We start from the raw sequence: 16,957 nt of genomic DNA on the forward strand, positions 1-16,957 counted from the left end.
CCTCTAAACCAGTGTCAAAGATAGGACCATGCATTCTGCTTTCACATTGTCAGGCATGAAGTAAATTACGAGGCACCAGAATTTGTAATTAAATTGAGTGCTTGCATTCATTTATTTTTAGATAAATTTAGAAAAATTAGAGAGAAAACAATGAAAATACAGGAATAATATAGAAAAACTTTTCTAGAATCACCACTATTGGAGAAAATAAAGTGAAGAAAATTATAAGTAGTATCTATTGCTCACTTAGAAAAGGCTCAGAATGCCTTTCTTCCCTCTGTAAAATGCCTATCTCAATTATTTAAAATAAATAAAATAATAGAGATGTCTGTACGGGTTATGAAATGAGTAACCAGCATTAAAATATGCTATGAAGTGTAATAATACCATCTCTTGTTTGTGTGTTTTTAAAAAAGATTCTTTATAGCAATGAAATAACACCTGGTTTCATGAAGATGTATTTTTCCAAAAATAACATGGAATTGAAATCAGTATTGACTCAGCTGACTTGAGTTCATGCATATGTCAGTCTCAGAATTGTTCTGCCAAAACACTACATGCTAAAAGGAGGACATGCGTACACAAAGAAAGAAAGGAAAGAAAGAAGGATTTTTAAACATTCTATAAAAAATATTGTGACTAATTTAAATTTATTTTTGTAATGGATTTTTTTAAGAGGCAGATTCTCTTACTGTGATTTTGAAAGCTCTTCAATTTCTGCTGCTTTATATATTCAGACTGCTCAAAGACAAGTATTTCATTCAAGATCAGTGATTATAAAAGATTTGTAGTTACATAAAAAAAAATCAAGAAATGAGCTACACTTTATGCTGAGACCTGAGAGAGGCTGTTTATTATTATGTATGTATGTTGCTCCGCAAGTAATGCCTTGTATTTATTTCCATGGAAACTACAGGAGATACAAAGAGCTCAGTAGCAATATTTGATAAAGGAAATTCTCAGCTACAAAAAAATATTTCTCAACATAGTGATGAACAAGAGCCTGTATGCTGTGCTTGTAAAAATCTGCATTGCCATCTGGAATGTGACTTGTCTTTCATGATGTTGTTGCCACTGTTGAAACACACCACCACTGCCTCACTTGTGCTCATGTCCACTGTTTAGTCTCCATAAACATTCAGCAAGTGTCAAGGAATGTCAATGGGTGCCATTTTTTCTACATGGATGAATTCCATGACACACTTTTGTTCCATATTCACTTCAGTGTCAGACAACATTCTGTCAGACTGCCCCTCTGCTGCCATCTGTTGCACAGCAACAACATGTAATGGAATATTGGCAGGAAGGTTTAACCTCTACTGCCATACCACCAGCATTCACCTCTCATGTCATGGACCAACATAAAGTAGGGAGCTTTCAGCTGGCTGTTGTACACCTTAACTCATGTCTTTCCTTCTTTCCTGTTATTTTCTTCATTTATATGTAAAACTGTAGGGCTTATAAGCATGGGAGAGCAGCCCAAACCCAAACAAAGGCATCTTCTTCCAATCAGTGAACTAAATGTTTAACCTCCAGTGAAGGCACATTCATTTAATGTCAGCATGACTACTTCATGACAATTGAACAAGTCTCTGTAAAAAAAATAAGGAAATTGACTGAATAAAAGATGACTGCTAGCAAGTAGCAGCATTGCAAATCACCCTCAACCAAAAGAATCCAAGAAGACATATTCACTATGCATTTAATAGAAAAATATGCTTTTCCTTTTGTTGATGCAACTGAAATACAATTTCTTTCAACATAGGTAATGCCAAAAACATGCCATACTGTAAATTTTAGAAGAACGCCTCTTTTAAAATGATGCAAGATGCCGAGAAAAGGCATTTTACTGTTAACTTTATCATAAGTACTTATCTTGAGATCAAGAAAATCCTTTGTTATAAATTACTGAAGGGAAGAATGAACTGTAAGCCCACCTGGGTACACAGTCAGTCCTGCTAGTGACTAATTAAGTCTATATAGTAATTACAAACACACTGGGCCACAGGGACACCCTTAAACACAAGACAGAGTAGTGTGGAGGATATGAAGCTGTAGAGGGGATAAAAAGTCTGTAAAACATGGGAATTTTGATAAACTAGATCCACATTTATGTTTCCATGATTCTGATACCCATTTTTACACAAAGCTGTTGCACTGCTTCTGCTGTGAATCCATCAGGCTACTCATGGACCTCCATAGAGGGCCAAGGTCAAGGCCAAGATTTGTCCTACAAATAGATACAAAGCTAGCAGTGAAACTGCTGATAACAGAAGGTAGGACTTCTGTGATGTCAACAATTTAAAAGTCCCAGTTTCCTGCTTTGTAAAAGCATTTGAAATTTTCTTCTGCTAACAGTTTTAAATTGATAGTATGCTAAGAGATTAGTTTCTGTTTTTTTTCTTGTTCTGTTAAATCAAATTTGGCTAACTTTTTGGATTAATTGTGGTACAGATGTAATTCGCAATAACAGAAGAACTTAAAATCAAAACCTTGTTTCGATACCTTCAGTATTCAACTAATATCTAGCTAACATTGCAGAACAGATCATTTTCACCTGTATAATGAATAATCTGGACCTTTATTTTACATTTATTCTTTGAATGCAAAAAAATTAACTGAGCAAAAGAGCGAATCACTTTCACTGTATCACTGTAGCGAAAAACTACTGTGAAAATACTTTAAATAAAAACTTAATGTGAAATGCCACTGGGTTTACTGCTGATAATGATGTTCTTCAAATAAGTTTCCACTATTTAAGTGGTTTTAGCAGGTCCAAACTTTTCTAATTAAATCAGCCCTCCTGACATGGTAATCTTCATTGTAATGGGCTTTTACTTCCTTAATGTATCTTCTAAGACTTATTCTGTCTTCATTATGTCTGCAAAACTTATACTAGGGTGATTATCTTTTGCTATATTAAAAGCATATGGATTCGTGAGGAGATTTTTTTTTTTTTTCTTTTATGATTTCATACTGCAATTAGAGTACCTCGGGTCCTTTCCCCTAGCTGCTGTTCATCAAAATGTATGCTATGATCTGTACTTTCTTCCTTTAAAAGTGTACGGATATCTTTTTAATTCCTGTAAAGAAAAGTGACCTTTTGATTAAGTACAACTTTAGATATCAAAAGATCTTTCAAAAAAATGTTGGTTAAGAACACCTGAATAGTACATTTCTGGATATTCTTTCTGTTCAGCCATCAAGTACTTAAACATATGAATCTGAGAGTTTGAAAATATTAGTTAAGTACTTGATTAACTTATTCTTAGGACAATTTAATCATGTAGACTGCTGTTATTTTTTCCTTATTATTTATTCTTTGACTCCAAAAATAATTTAAATATGGGATTCATCTTGTCTAATTTCAGATGTCTGAAAGATTGTCTCAGTCTAAGCCAGCTGTATAAACTCTTCTTTTTTAAAGAACTAGACACTGTAGGCAGACAATTTGTCTAAGCTGTCTTAGATGCTTATCTTCATTGAAATGAATTATTGCCTGAAGGTTCTTATTTCTTCCCATATACTATGCAGGAAGACTAGATGACTAGTTTGGATGACAACTTTTCGTTGCCTGATGTTTACTGAGATGGATCTCACACAAAGTGCCTCAAAACATTCTGGTTTATGAAGCACTGGAGCATTACCACTTTCAAAGCCAAATTTCCAACAAAAATGGCCTAACTTTCCTCAGACAGACCTTCTTCTCCCTCTGATCCTTCAGAGTTTATTTGAAATGTTTAAAAATTAAAAGCTTATCAACAGCTCTGTGCAGAAGGAAAATTTTCCCCAAATATTTGAATTCAGTTTTCTGAAGTCACGTCGGAGAGGATGAAATACACAAACAGAAATAAAATGCTAAGAAGATAAGAATACAGAAGCACAGAATCATTAAGGTTGGAAGAGACCACTAAGATTATCCAGCCCAACCATCAATACCTTCATATTTTCTAAATGATTAATCCTCTTTTGTGTCAAGGTTATGATAATACTGAATAGATCAAAAATGTCTTTTGACTGATTATTTTCCACTAGCATGTATTTAATCTTAGTTTTTTGTCTGTATTTTACCTCACTATATACAGCTTCTAAAGTTCATACGCTGTCTCTCTTTAAAAAGCACTATGATTTAATACCCATCTGTGGAAGTAACCATTAACCAAAACTCCTTATTTCCAATCAGTGTTACGAATATATTTATTCTGCAAGTTCTTATCATTGAAAAAATATCCTTATGAACAGTATTAGGATAGTGCTGCTCATCCATCTGAGTGACACTGGTGGTATTAAGGGAAGGCTCCCTTGTGTTCCTTAAAGAACTTGCGCTTGGAAATGCATGGAGGAAGTACTGGAGACTAGCAGAAATCACAGAACTGTTGCAAATGGCTGATGAACTTGAAATTCAAATACTGGGTTGTGTTGTTTGTTTGCTTAAAAAATAAAAGGTATAACAAATCTCTTAACAGGTTACTTGTGTTCTAACAGTATTTATACTGCTAAGTTTTCAGTGACTCAATATCATTTGCCTCTTCCTAGCTGAAATCAACTCTAAATCACATACATTGGATAATTTGATATAAATGACTTCATGTGGTCAGATTACAAGTCAAACTTGCCTTATCTGGTTGTCCAGTAACAGGTATAAGTGTAAAGCCATGACCTAAATTCTATCAGCTTAGTCTCTTGAAGTCTAGTCAGCTTAGATGTTTGGCAATTTTTGTTAAAAAAAAATAAAATTGTTTTCCATTTGTTTGCTTTTTTGTGTTGTTGTGTTTTTTTTTTTTTTTTTTAGTAGAATGAGAATTCTAGAAATAGAATGAGTTAAGGAAAAGAAAGTCCATCACAAAGACCTTCAATTTCCAATACACTGTTTTCTAGATTGCATTTATATTTTGTCCTATGAGCACCTTGTTTACAATAAGATTTCAGGAACCTTCAATGTTTTTGTAACTGTTGCAAAAGGCATTAAATCAAAAGTAGTATTTATGGGTCTGATAGAATTGGTTAAACATAACAAGACTAATAAGATCTGAAATATTAAAACTTTAAAAGTTCAGGAGCCTTTTCAACTCTCGGTGATACTCTTGTGTCATTTTTTTTTTTTTTAATTGATACTTTTGTCCTTTGTTCTGAAGAAGACTGAAGTGAATATTATATGAGATGTCTTGTTTTCATCAATTTCTCTTCTTTCTCTGAAAAGATAACTCAGAATAAACTAAATTCTTAAGCTTAAGGCTTAAAGTATCAAGCTTAAGGGCTTATCTGAACATCTAAAATGTTTGATGTTCATCTACTATCTCCAAGGTTATTTATTCTCCTGTTAGTAAAATAACTTAGCACTTTGATATAATGATGGGAGACTTGATGTGCACACTATTAGCTGATTAGAAACATTTTTTTTCTTATACATAGGCTGAACTTTTATTCCATACTTCAATTAACTGAGCAGTAGTAAAAACACTCAGTTCATTTGTTAACATGCTACTAAATAAGAAATCAGCTGTGATGACTTCAGCGTGTCTCAACAAAACACATTGTTACTGTTATTTGATTAATTTTATAAAATCAAATTCACAATATAAGTCTTGTTGGAGGCATTTCTGTTGTTTAGGTACTGAAGACTTACTATTATGCTTCTTTTATAAGCTTTCATACAACAGTTGATATCTGGACATCATAGAATCACAGAATTGTACGGGCTGGAAAGGACCTCTAGAGATCGTCTAGTCCAGCGCCCCTGCCAAAGCAGGAAATAGATTGGATCCATTACAGTTTCAGAAATAATATGATGAAGTTGATATTCCCTGCTATGCAATTGTAAAAAAAAAACAGGCCAACATCTGCTTAATTGCTTGAATAATTACAGTTAAATTTAAGCATTTATTTAAGTTTAAAAATACGTATCAGTACAATATATTAAATTCTACAAGATCTGTTTTCACACAGAGCATTTTAAATGCGATGACTCATCTTTAGTTATATTGATGAAAAATATTAGAACTCATCATAACCCTTGAAGGTTATGAAACACAGTCCAGAAGATCACTTTTTAAGTACTATTTTTGCCACTATTTCTGTCCTTCTCAGGAAAATAAATAAAAATAAATACTATTGAATTTAATGCTAACTATTTACTTCAGATATCCCAGAGGTAAAAAACACTCTGTCACAAAACTGAATAAATTTATTTTAGGCCTGTCACACTGTATTTAGATTATGGCATGTGAGGTAGAGGAAACCAACATTCTGATTGACGATAAACTGCCGTAATCTGATGGAACATGCCCCATGTTTTCACAGGAAAATCACTGATTTATTTTTAAAAACAGTTTACACAGAGATGATAACAAAAAATAATGCACGTATTTTTATAATATCACATAATGTATACCTAAGACTTGTGGTGTTTCTTCATGTACTTGCATGTACTTGCAGTATTGTTCTGCATAACATTATGCCCACCTTTATTCTAGCATATCAGAGGTTTAATAGTATTTACATCCTTTAGTCCAGACATTTGACACTCTTGACATTTGAACACTGAAGTATTAACTAACTCCTGTTAAGTGAGAGACTATTTTAACTTTCTAGACAAGGAAATTGAAGCTTGGAGAGGACAAATGATTTGTCCATGATTACAAGACCTAGGCTAAAAAGCACAGCTTTTGATTTTGACTTGTTACTGTGTCCTAAGTTTTCCTGCTAGAGAAGAAAATCACTTCTGAGACATTTGGTATTCTGAAGAGTTGCACAGGAAGCATTTATCCTGATCATTCATCTTTTCCTTACTGACAGGGACATGGGTCCCTCAGTCCTAGTAACACTGTGACCTCTGCATCTTCCAGAAGAAATGATTATTCTGTCAAAGCCTGACTGTACTTGCTGCTCGGATTTTTCCACTCACTTTTGAAACTTTATCCTATTTCCTATGAAAATTAATATGCATGTTTCTTGATGAAGGGCAATAATTTTCCTTAGAATGACAAAAAAAAAAAAACAAAAAAAAAACACCTTTATATTCATTACTTTGAAAAAAGGAGAAGTTCTTCTCATACCTCATACTTCTTGTCTTTTCTAATAGATAGTAACTGACCCTTTAAGAGAGGCTTGCACTACTGGCGTTTATATCTTCTATTATTGTTCAGTATTCCTCTGAGACCACTACAGGCATAAGGTTTTGTGTGATTAACAATACAGGATAAAAATATTCTGGATATTGGTAATCAGATATAGAGTCTTTAATTTTCCATGTGAATAATTTCAGATAAAGTTCATAGTGATTAAAATTCATTATTACTGGTAGACAGCTCTTTCATAATGAAATTGGTGTCTATCCATTTCTTAATAGAAAAATACTCATTTGATTTAACAAAAAAGTATTACTGGAGTTGGTACTGAATAGCCTCCTTTCTTTAACTCTTTTAACCATGGAAGAAAGACGTGGAACAAGACAAAGACATTTATTCGTTAGAATAGCAAAAGTTGTGATGCTCTGATGTGTGCTTAGGGTGTCTGGAGTTGCTAATTGATCCTCGCCAGAATGAAAGAAGAAAAAAAAATAATGAAGAGGCATCATGCCATCTCAACCATAGTACTTCACAGATATAGGCTCAATTCTCCTTTTTCTTTGCTTCAGGCATATTTGGTTTCTCATTAATCCCATGTAAATACAGTAAGTGCACATGCTAATGTGTTACTCTCTAGTCATTTGTTGCAGCTGATTAAGGAGAGAAATGTAAAAGGTTAATTTTCTAATTACATACTCCCCCGAGGTAAATTATGCATGTTATCACATCCATTGACACTCTATAATGGGCACTTTTCATTGCAGAATGATTTTCTGTGAAACTGTGCATCTTCGTACAGTTTATTTTTAGGAAGCAAGAATACAGAGGAAAGGAAACAAAATTTCTTAACTCTTCCTGAAGAGCTCTTGCTAACAGGATATTAAGGCTTGCCAATAATCTTCCTTCTCACATCTCCTTTGTAATTTCTATAAAACTGCAAAAAAATTAGATAGAAAGCAATAAGAGTGGTCATAGTTGTGTTGGTTGGCTCTCCGTAAATGTTCCAAAAGAAGGCTATATCAGACATATCATATTCAACAAAAATTTTCTTTGGTACACAGTGCAGTGTTTACTAGTAAAGAACTAACTACCTAAGAGCTCCAACCTTACGAACTGTTAATTACAACTCTACCTGATTTGAAAGCTGCTTTTCAGGACCCTCGTGCTTTCTGAGTAGTTATTAATATATAGAATAAAAGTGTTTTGTTTTTCTTCTTTCTATTATAGATTTCCAGGACCACCTCAAATGGTAGAGTAGAAAAGCAGTGCTGAAACAGGTGTTCGCCAATCATTTAAAACATTATCTTTGTTTTAGTCTAAAAACAGATGATTTGCACTCAGTAAATTTGTCATTTATTAAAGTTAAAAAAATAAAGTTAAAAGATAAAACAGTAGGAAAAATAAGTGAAGAAATAGAGAAAGGTGACAAAAACTAAGGAAGATATTTCCCTTAGTATTTTTCCTTATTCATAACAATATGTAAGAGTAGAACAGGGGAATATTATGCCATGTACCTTTCACTTCATATTGCTTGGGTCAAATTCAAACATGGCTCCACTACAAGAAGAAGTACTACATAAAGGTACTGTCATCCTTTTTGTTTAAGAAGATATATAGTTTGAGGTTTATGCTTTATAATGAGTCTTATTCAAGAAAAAGTATATGTAAAGCATTTCAATCATTTTATTAAACAAGAACTCCTATCAAACATCTGCTTATGATGAAACATGCAAAACATGGGAAAGATAGAAATAAAATTTTCTCAGAACACAAGATTTGTGATGCATTATATAGCATAGAGTTATATAATAATGTATTTTTATATCTTTTTCTAAAACAAAAATTTCAGGCCAAAAATGTTTCAGGAGAAATTTTCAGTTATCTCTAATGAAAGCATGAGCATAAATTAAAACTAATTTAAGGATCATATGAGCTGAAGTTGTATTATACTGGAAGATCTCTAAATCAAATCTAGAGGATTAAGAGTAGTATAAAACCTAAAACTGACAGATTAAACAGAGGCAAATGTTTGAAGGAACTTTAACTGAAATCATGGCCTTTTTTCATCCCCCATCAGTGGACAATAACCTGTTTTTCAGGCAGCACTGGTGCACTAGTAGCGCTTTTCTCCTTCCTAGTCTTCAGTATAAAGAAGGTATATGCCCCTTTACTGCTGTGTAGCCTTTGTATCTCTTCAGTTTTTTTCACTGTTAACTTTGGCCGGTGTAAACCGCATACTACATCTAGTCTGATGAATATAAGACAAATAAAGCATTCATTCATTTTATGTGTCAGAAACATAGCTCCTGTTAAGGGATACACATTGCTCTAAAAACTGATTTCAAGAGATTCAAATTTCTGGAAAAGTTGCTTGTTTTTTAACGTTGTACTTTACATGTTATACTTTAACTAGCTTTTCTAAATCCATTGTCAAAATCAACTGATAACAATCAAACTTGATGGAGAGAGAACAAGGAAAGCCGTTTTATAATGACGACAGTCTCTGTGGTGATACATTTTCTGCTCCTTTGCTGTTTGGCGAAAGCAATTGCTGCTGCACTTATGTGGAAAAAAAGGCCAGAGAGCTATGTGAATACTAACATTTAACCAAAAACAGTCCAAAAGTGAGCACTAGAACTTTTCAAATGTTGAACATCTAGCTAATTCTTTATAGATCAAACTTTTTTTTTTTCTATCTTTGGAATTTTTTTTCTATTTCACATCACACTATTTCAAGAAAGGTGCCACAGTAATTTACTGCCCCTATGTGCCCTTATCCATGAGCAAACTGCTTTGATCCCTGCTGTAAGTATATCCACTCTAATAGAATTACACAAAGTATGGTTTTTGCCTGTGTTATTCATCCACACAGTGAAAGCTATAACTGTTTACTCACCATATCAACCCAACTATTCACCCACAATCCATTCTCAGTACAGAGATCGCTAAGCAGCTGTGGTGAGAAGAGTGACTAGAGGGCAAGAATCTCTGACATGTCACAGTTTATATGCAGTCTCCCATGAGTGCTATATATTAGTAATAATCAGCTTACTGACAGCTCCACAAGAATGAATATCAGGACAGAGAATAATCTACTTTTTTATTATTTATTATTTATTTTTCTTTCTTTCTATTTTTATAGCACAAATGTGGATGGCATATATACATAAAAAAAGAATGTCTTTCCCCATATATTGTAGTTAAAATATAACTCGCTAAAATTGTAATTGTGGTCATATTCTAAAATGGTCTCATTTTCTGTCTTTTTTCAAAACTCTAATTCTCAGTTTTCTCATGTTGACTGATTCCAGTAATCCTCGTGCAAAATCCATTCAATTTGTAGTTCAGTATATGAGGTCTGAAATATATCATTTATTTCAGTTACCTCTAAAACAATATCGTTAAGGTTTCTCATGCCAAATGTTGAAACTATTTGCATTACGGCTGTAATTTAAACACTTCTGCTAAATCTTGTTCTTGCTGCACTATTTTGTATGGAACTTAATGATAACAAAACTCATTTCATGTGGGAAGCAAAGCACAGTGTTATAATTTACTCTTTACACACTTTTGATTTATACTGATGAGGAAAAGAAAGAAAAAGAAATAGAGATCTTTTAAGTTAGCTAGGACTACTGGTCAGAGGAAACTGAGCTTTCAGCTCTGGCTCCTAATTTAAGGTACAACAATTTGTTTTCCTGCCTAAAAAAATAGTTGTTTTTATGTAGTGCGATCACCTACACGATGATATTTGTGGTGATGTTTTAATTGTTAAGATTTTTCAAGAAAAATAAAAATCCTTCAAATGTTAACTTCTACTTCCATGAATTTAATGATTCCAGATTTTCTTCAAATTTCTAAGTCTTGTTAGACTCAGCAAATATTATTATTACACAATAATGATGCACCATTTTATCAAAATTGGCTTCAAACGTACTGCTCATCAGTCTTTTAACTCGTATCTCTATATTATCAACATGCAAAATCATTCTGATACTTTTAAATATAAATGCCATCTGGTAATCTCATTAAACAAAGTTAAGTTATTATGATTATTCCCTAAATAAAATTATATAATGGTTTATTTTATTATATTTTATAATTTATGGATTTTCTATTTTATCAATGTTAGTAAGCCAATAAATATGATTACTAATTCTTAACTGCTGGTGATTGGTACACATCTGTGTTCGCAGAAGACAACATAACAAGGAGAAGGATAGTAAATGCTATGCAGATGAGCAAATAAACAGGAATTGTGTTTACTTCACGTTACTACTTTTAACAGCTAAGGAGTGGTTCAGCTCCTTGGTAACTTTGATTATGTAATCACATACATGTAAGCTGTATCTTAAAAAAAATACAACTGGGATCATTTACCCAATGTCTTCAAAACTATACAGAAAAAAAGCTGTTTTTTTTTTTTTTTTTTTTTTTTTTCTTACAGGCTTGATCAGATCAGAGAAAGTACAACTTTTGTGAGCAAAGAGAACTTCATAAGGATTTTGAAGAAATTCTCAGTTGTATCCAAGAGAAGCATCCAGGTAAGGAAATTTCAACTATGAGAGATCATGTTTGTGTTTCTCTTTTAAAAAGTGTATTTGTTTGCAATGATGAAAGACAGTGTGTCAGCTTTGTCAGCTGCCACCTGTGCCTCGGTAAAGGATTTCAAATTAGATTGGAATTTTATGGAAAATATATTTAAGAAGTTGGATTATTGTGTAAAGAGCAACAGAATAACTCCTGGATGAGCCTTTTTTTTAGACAAGTCACAGGCAGCATCTGTTTAAGAAATGCTTTGCAGAAGCCATAGATAAAGTTGTTGAAGCTTATGAAAGGCAAGAGAAACTTAAATGCCTATAATTCAACATAGTGGTCCCTGAAAACCTCTGTTGGTAAATGTTCACTGTGCGGTTCCTGTCCCCTATCTTTGCTGTGTGTTTGTTCCTAGCTACCACAAAGCCTTGTATCATTTGTTTATGCATAGTTACACAACTTTATTCATGCTGACGCAAGATACAAATATTTTTTGTGAGGGATTATGTCCTGATAGTTATTGTAGTGGAAATGCTAAGACATGGCCTGAACCAGTGATGGAGCACGCAGGGGGAAGGCAGGGCCAACCCAGGGTAGCTCAGGTGTATGCAATTCTCCTGAGTGACCTGAAGGGGGTGGAGCCAGGATCCACCCCTTCCCAGACCTCATTTAAGGGTTGGTGGGGGGGGGTAAAGGTTTCTCTCTGGAGATCTCTGCATACCTGGGGCCTTTCAAAGGTAAGCAGCTTTTTTTCCTTATTTCTGTGCATTTAGCAGTTGCATTTGAGTGAATCCTTACTTGCTGCTCTGCTGTCATTGTTGTGCTTTCCATTGCATTACAGTCACGTTCATCTCTGAACATTTGGTGATGTTCAGCAGTGACTTGGGGCTTGTTCTGATGGGTCAAGTCAGTTGGTTTGGTTTATTTTTTTTTTGTATGTTTGGGAATAAAGCTCAGAAATTAATGTCCATTGTAATGTTTGGTTGCATTTTGATCTAGTTCAGACATAAATTCATTTTATTGTGAAAAGGCAGTTTGCTGATTCAGAAGATGAAGATTTCACCAGCTCTATTTTGAGTGTTAGATTGGAGAGCCGCTCATTTAATAATAATCTGATTATATGTTTGGATTGACTTTTAAAAAAATAAGAAAAAATAAGTTGGTAGTAAATTTACTAACTTCTTAAAATCTTTGAAAGGGTTCGGTACTTATTCCAATATGTCCTTTAGACTAACAGTTGAGCCTGAAGCTCTCCACCTTCTTCCAATTTTACATCTGTCTTCCTTCTGTGTAGATTCTTCCTAAAATACTGAACTGCTGGCAGGAATCTCACAGCAAATGTCCAGTGTGTCTTTAAATATAATGGAGATGTTCTTTGCCTTATCCATGCCAAGTGGCTGATTGCTGGCAGCTGAAGCAAGGGACAGATGGCCATGCAGCTCTATCTGCACCCTATTGAGATGAACAAGCGACAATCTGCAAAATGCTCAAAACTAATTTAAACTGTTTTAACCTCAAGAAACTCAAGAGTCTCTTAAGTTTCTTTGGTGAAGTGTAGGCAGATTTTGTGCTTTATCTTGTATTGCTCTCTGTAGTAAAGATCACAATGTTCTCAACGTAGGTACATCTCATCCATTATGCCCCAAGCAGAGTGATACCAGACCTGCCTGTGAAAAATCTATAAGGACATTCTGGTTATTGACATGCAAGTGATACTGAGCACTATGCATTTTATAAGAATTCATCCGCTAGAAGGTTCTTTAGCACAGTATTTTCAGGTAGAACTATACTTTCTTATGCCATATCTGAAATAAAATCTCAAAAAGTATTGGATCTTTGGCCAAGTTACGTTAGCAAAAGAGGTGGAAAAGTTATACTAAGAGATTGCTGAAAGAAAGCTCAGTAATGCTGGCTAGGCTGGGCAGATAAAATTTAAACACAGAATTGTTTACATTCAAACACGATTTGTTACTAAAGTTATTTTTAGAATTACGTTACTATACTTTTATTCAATTTTGTAGGTGGTTTTGGAAAATGCTTGGCACTAGATCAGGTTTTTTTTTTAGTATTCTTGCCTTTTTTATTGCGTTATCAATTTCTCTATTATTATTTTCTTTAGAATTAGACAGAAGGTACTTGAGGGAAATACACATCATATTCTCAGTAGGGTCTTTACTGTGTGCATCCTCTCAGGTTGTGGTTCCACAGTTTTTAATACTAGTTTCCTATGTGTTATGTGACCCAGCAGGATCCAGATGAGGTGGAGAGATATTACTCAATTTTTGTGTAATTAGCCTAGGCACATAACAGGGATTTCCTGCTGACATTGTGCTTCTAGACTAACTTTACTTGTTTTAACACCTGAATTAGCAAGTATTCTGTGAAAACACACAGTTCTGCACTGCTGCCTGCAACATTCTTATTCTGGGCTTGGCATTCCTCATTTTGGATTAATTGCATCTTCAATATATATTTTCAAACTCCCTTTGCCTTTTTGTTAGGAAGGGCAGGGATTTTCTTAATTGGATAGTGCAGAATGAACCAGAGAACTCGTTTGTTCACTTTTGCCTAAAGCTCATTTGGCACACTTTTAGTGAAAATGGAATTCATATTTTTTTCTTCTGCTGTAGCGAGTACAGGAAAACAGAATGTTTCCTAAAGAGAATGAGATTAAACCCCCAAATTTTAGGGTTGTATATGATAGGTCAAATACTGTACTACATTAAGAAGCATGTTGCTGATATCTCTCTAATATCAACTGAAACAACAAATCCCTTAAATCTGTAGGCAGATACAGACCTACAAATCACAGTAAGCATACATTCCCTCTGATGAGTGCATCTGATATTATATTTATGCAGAAACAAAAACTGCGAATTAAAAGTCAGGCAAATGGAGAGGACCACAAAGAAACTTATGATTTCTCCTGAAAGGTAATTGAAACATGCTTGAGATATAGAAACAGAATAAAAAGCCAGGAAAAACAGTTTTAGGTTATCAATGAATTCCTGGACCCATAAGTGATATGATGCAGATTACATGTGTATCTACTTATCTTGATATTTTTTATTCTTATGAAATATATATTCCACAAGAAAAAATACCGTTAGCTATCCCACTGGCTGATTTTGAAATATGTATGGAATTGTTCTATTAGTATCCTGTTTTATAAATAAGATATCAGTACAGAAAAATCTACTTAACATGCTTAAATGACACTGTGAGGAAAGTCATTATCGCCAGTCATTTCAGTTGATACACTTAAGCACCTTCATACAGCTAAGAACAAGCCCAATTCCTCGTCATTGCAAAAGACCACTTGGAGCAAGAATCACATTGTTTTCTGAATATAATTTTTCTTGAACTAACTTAAATATTAGTTCAATTACAATGTGCCACTGACAATTATCATTAGCATAAACTAAAACACAAAAAATTGAATATAAAAAAATAATATTTTCGTTCTGGGGGTGGTTGTGGAACACTTAAAATGTTGCTCAAGGAGGTTGTGAAGTCTCCATCCTTGGAGATACTCAAAGCTCAACTGGATCCAGTCCTGGCCAACATGCTCTAGCTGATTCTGCTTGAGCAAGTTGTTGGGTGAGATGAATCCTTCCAAAGTCAATATTTCTGCAATTATTAACAGATCATGACATTTTTGCTAGTTACACAGTTGAAAAGGAGTAGTAATTAAATGAGAAAAGACGACTGACTGAAATCTGACTGACTGTCTTATTCCTTAGAACTGCTTGTCCAGATCAATCATGTTTGTAACAATTTGGAAATCAAGTAACAGATGGACACCTGAAACATATTCATAAGTACAAATATTTCAAGGATTCCTACCTCCTATAACATAACTGAACCAAACGTATTCTTTTTTTAAAGATATATAAATATAGGAGAGGAGAGAGAGGAAAGGATTTATCATCAATGTTTACTATTTATACATCTTTTATTTTTAATGGATAGGATGAATTAAACTCCAGAGTTGTTGGTCCCTGGTTACAGAGAAAATAGAAAAGACTAGCTTTAAACTGTATTGTTTAAACTTATACTGCTTTTTGGATGATGATTTGTATGTGTTTTGTAGTCTCTTTCTACACAGCATCTCCAAAATTCGTAGGCTTTGCTACTTTCTTTTGTTGTTTTTTTTTAGTTGATTCAGTTTTATTTAATATCTTCAAAATACTAAAATATAGAGCACTTCTGTTCTTATTTTTAATCAAATATTTTTGCAAGTATTTTCTCGCATATGACTTCTACTGCATCCTAATGAGTTTCTCAATATGATTATTATAGCCAACTATGCATATTATATATATAAAATAATATACATATAATGTGTAAACTGTCTGGATGTGTAGTCAAACATAACTATAGTACTACATGAGTAGATATGTGACTATGTAATAATGCTCCATCACTGAAATCTCCTTTTGGAAGTTGCTAGTAGAGTGTGCTGGAGTTAACAGTTAAGGACAAGACTCCTAGTCCTCCTTAGGAATGTTTTAGATACACAGGTACAGGTAAGAAGAGTATTTTTAGTTGAAGAATTCTGATAAAAATATCTTGTGCTCTGTTTTTCATCCCGGCATTAACATGGATCAGAATGAAACTGAAATTCTTAAGTTTTTCAAATATGTGATGTTATTGTTAGCATTTGACTAGGTTTCAAATTCCTTAAAAATTGTTTTAAAGACATTAATTTTGATTGACATCGTTTTAATTAAATAGAAGTTACACTTACAGTTTCAACACTGCAAGAGTGTTTTGGGGTTTTTATTTTGAATACAAACATGCATTTTAGATTTTAAATAAAAACTATGGTTTGAATATGAGTTTCTCCAAAATATTGATGTGATATAACTTTCCCATTAAAAGCTTACAAGTGAAGTGGAAATGTTAGCTATTTACATAGCTATTGGATACACTGGAACTTTGAGTCCTCTGGCAAGTCCCACGATGATTTACAAGGAAATTATTCATGTTAATCTTTCATTTGATTTATAATAACATAAAAGATTACATTAGGATTGCTTCTAAACAATAGTTAGATGCCATGCCTAGCATTGTGTGCGAACCTATTCAGCGTAATTAACAGGTGTGAATTGTTTGCTGGGATAAGCCTCCCACTGTGAAGCCTTTTGTTGGCTGCAGGCTGCTGTATTACTGTTTCTAAATGAGCCAATCTCACTTTAATGTAGGATTTTACATATGTTAATTCTTTGTACACTTGTTTATTTTTAAAGTAGTTGAGACAATAACAGTGAATCTCTACAAAAATCCTGTATTTCTGCAAGCTTACGATTATCTTGTACCACGCCAGCGTTTTTGTACTTCTCTTTTCAGCA

At 33.5% G+C, this 16,957-nt stretch overlaps 1 long non-coding RNA gene across 1 annotated transcript in view; it reads left to right on the forward strand.

Annotated features, from left to right (window-relative positions):
• The window catches only part of LOC110401839, a 240,578-nt gene extending 229,021 nt beyond the window's left edge, over positions 1-11,557 (forward strand). The window contains exon 3 of the long non-coding RNA XR_002440649.1: positions 11,515-11,557. This is a non-coding gene — a long non-coding RNA (uncharacterized LOC110401839). The remainder of the gene's footprint in view (positions 1-11,514) is intronic.

The sequence above is a fragment of the Numida meleagris genome, chromosome 6, assembly GCF_002078875.1.
Source record: "Numida meleagris isolate 19003 breed g44 Domestic line chromosome 6, NumMel1.0, whole genome shotgun sequence".
In the NCBI taxonomy this organism is placed as follows: Eukaryota; Metazoa; Chordata; class Aves; order Galliformes; family Numididae; genus Numida; species Numida meleagris.